Source organism: Lycium ferocissimum, chromosome 12 (genome assembly GCF_029784015.1).
Source record: "Lycium ferocissimum isolate CSIRO_LF1 chromosome 12, AGI_CSIRO_Lferr_CH_V1, whole genome shotgun sequence".
NCBI classification, from domain to species: domain Eukaryota; kingdom Viridiplantae; phylum Streptophyta; class Magnoliopsida; order Solanales; family Solanaceae; genus Lycium; species Lycium ferocissimum.
The window spans coordinates 31,416,976-31,420,095 of record NC_081353.1 but is presented as its reverse complement, the minus strand read 5'-3'; the positions used below and the strand labels follow the sequence as shown (position 1 = coordinate 31,420,095).

The 3,120-nt window shown below is 30.9% G+C and overlaps 1 pseudogene; it reads left to right on the top strand.

Moving 5' to 3' along the window:
• Positions 1-1,048: 1,048 nt before the first annotated feature.
• Positions 1,049-2,551, top strand: LOC132040620 (putative GDP-L-fucose synthase 2; annotated as a pseudogene).
• Positions 2,552-3,120: the final 569 nt, after the last annotated feature.

The following is a 3,120-nucleotide window of genomic DNA, read 5'->3' as shown; positions in this document are numbered from 1 at the left end:
AAATTGTCTAGTACAACGAATCTGATTTATTTATCAAATAATGCCAGTTAAGTATATTTAAATTTAGTTGATTAACTGTACCTTCCAAATAATTGAAGCATGTATAATCATTCTATTACTTATAATCATTCTATTACATAGGCATTAATAATTAATTAATTTCCAAAAATGATGGCTACTAATATGCCATCGAATATATGCAAAGAAAAATATATGGCAACTAAAACTTAAGGAATCAGATGCATGTATAATCTATTCTATTAAATGATCAATGTTTTTCTCGCCATAAAAGCGTTTACTTTTTGGTTTACAACAACAACAATATAGCCGGTGTGTCTTTTTGAATTGATAAAAATAAAAAATAAGCAAGGGTGAAAAAATAAAAATAGATAATAATGAGGAGTAAATGACAAAAATAGTCCCTTCTGTTTTTGTGTGAAATGAGAGAGATGGAGATAAATAAGGTGAAAATGACAAAAACAGTCCCCCAAGTATGCACTTACAGTTTTGTAACTTTAAGTTTTGCCAAAAAATCACACTTTTAGTCCCAGTCAAATATGTAACAACTTATATTCGGTATATTTGACGAAAAATGTAAGAGTTTAACCATAAACACCAAAGATAGAACCATAAATACCTAAAAAAAAAAAAATAGCAGAAATTACACCTCAAAATGTTGCACCACTCTCGATAAATAAATCAAAAACAGTAAAAATTTGATCCTTGTAATATTTGACTAAACACATTTAACCTTCAATTAATAGAGATGCACACTTTTTATCCAATTGCTTATAAATATTCACAAATTTATCATAATTATTAGTCGTTCTACCACTTCACTACCCATTTATTATATTAACCTTGAATCGTTACGCCAAATTTGACGGTAATATAGTTCTAAAAATAGTTCAAATATAGCATACTTCTTACCTAAAATGATTAAAAAAAAACACACACACACACACATTTCTATCAACTGAAAGTTAAATATGCTCGTTAGATATCACAAAGACCAAAATCAGAATATAATTATATTACAGGGGACCAAAAATGCTACTATTAAGTTTCACCATTTGCCTATTTATCTTTCTTTTTACATCTCTCATGTCACGCACATATGAGATCTTAAGTATAGACACATACACAAAAAATAATGGCAATAGATAAGTCAGCCAAGATCTTCGTTGCCGGCCACCGTGGAATGGTCGGATCCTCCGTGGTCCGCAAACTCAACCAACTCGGCTTCCACAATCTCATCCTCAAAACTCATTCCGATCTCGATCTTACTAACCAATCAGATGTCGACACGGTTTTCTCCGCTAATCAACTTGATTACGTCATCCTTGCCGCCGCAAAAGTCGGCGGTATTCACGCAAACAAAACATACCCAGCTGATTTCATAACCTTAAATCTCCAAATCCAAACAAACATCATCGTTTCATCATTTAAATACAAAGTTAAAAAACTTTTATTTTTAGGTTCTTCTTGTCTTTACCCTAAATTTTCACCACAACCAATTCCCGAAAATGCCCTTTTAACTGGGCCATTAGAAGAAACTAATGAATGTTATGCTATTGCAAAAATAGCCGGTATTAAAATGTGTCAAGCTTATAGAATTCAACACAATTTTGATGCTATTTCTGCAATGCCAACAAATTTATATGGTACAAATGATAATTTTCATCCTGAAAATTCACATGTTTTACCTGCTTTATTACGTAGATTTCATGAAGCTAAGATTGACAATGTTGATCAAGTTGTTGTTTGGGGTAGTGGTTCACCATTAAGGGAATTTTTACATGTTGATGATTTAGCCGACGCAGTTATATTTTTGTTGGAAAATTATAGTGATTTAGAACATGTTAATGTTGGGAGTGGAAATGAAGTTAGTATTAAAGAATTAGCTGAATTGGTTAAAGAGGTTGTGGGGTTTAAAGGGGAGTTAATTTGGGATTCGACTAAGCCAGATGGGACACCAAGAAAGCTTATGGATTGGGTTGGAAACCGAAGATTTCGCTTCGAGATGGTCTTGTTGATACATATAAATGGTATTTGGAGAACAATGGCAAGCAGTAGTTCAGGTGTGTTGTTATTTTTGCTAGATATGAGACTGTTATTCTTGTTTGTTGAATGAGTTTAATAAGCTTGTAGAAAGCTTAGATGAATTCTTGATTATCTGTTGTACTGATTTGAGTACTATGTTTATGTTAATTATATTTCCAAAGATCCAATTTTTATTCAATTGTGTCCAATATTGCAATATTAGTTAGTATTGAATATCATTCTTGGTTAGTTTCTAAGCATCGAAGTATGAAAATCATAATCAAAATCTCCAAAAATTAACAATCTTGACAAAGTTATTGTGTGGGGGACTGGTTCACCATTAAGGGAATCTTTACATGTTGATTATTTAACCGATGCGGTTATATTTTTGTTGGAAAATTATAGTGATTTGGAACATGTTAATGTGGAGAGTGGAAATGAAGTTAGTATTAAAGAATTTGCTGAATTGGTTAAAGAAGTTGTGGGGTTTTAAGGGGAGTTAATTTGGGATTCAACTAAGCCAGGTGGTACACCAAGAAAATTTATGGATAATCTCCTACACCCAAAAAAAAAAAAAAAGAGAGAGAGAGAGAGATTCCTTAAGTTTTAGTTGCCATACATTTTTCTTTGCATATATTCGATGGCATATTAGTAGCCATCATTTTTGGAAATCAATTATTAATGCCTAAGTAATAGATTATGATTATACATGCATCAATTATTTGGAAGCTACAGAATCAACTGAATTTAAATAATTGGCATTATTTTATAAATAAATTAGATTCGTTGTACCAGACAATTTCAAGTAAATTAATTAAGGGCGAGATATGACAAGTGCATGACTCACTTAAAAAGGAAAAATGGAAACATTTTTGGATAAAAACCTTTTATAGAATAGACTTTCCTTTTTCTAACTTCAAATAATTCACATGGAGAAGTTTTCTAAAACAATGAAAAGGGTAAAAAGCCTGTATATGTGCAAGAAAAAAAAATCTTGTCTTATTATAAAATAATAAAATTAAAATGCAAGAAAACATATAAGAAAGGGACTTGAAGATTAATATTATTTCTTTCACT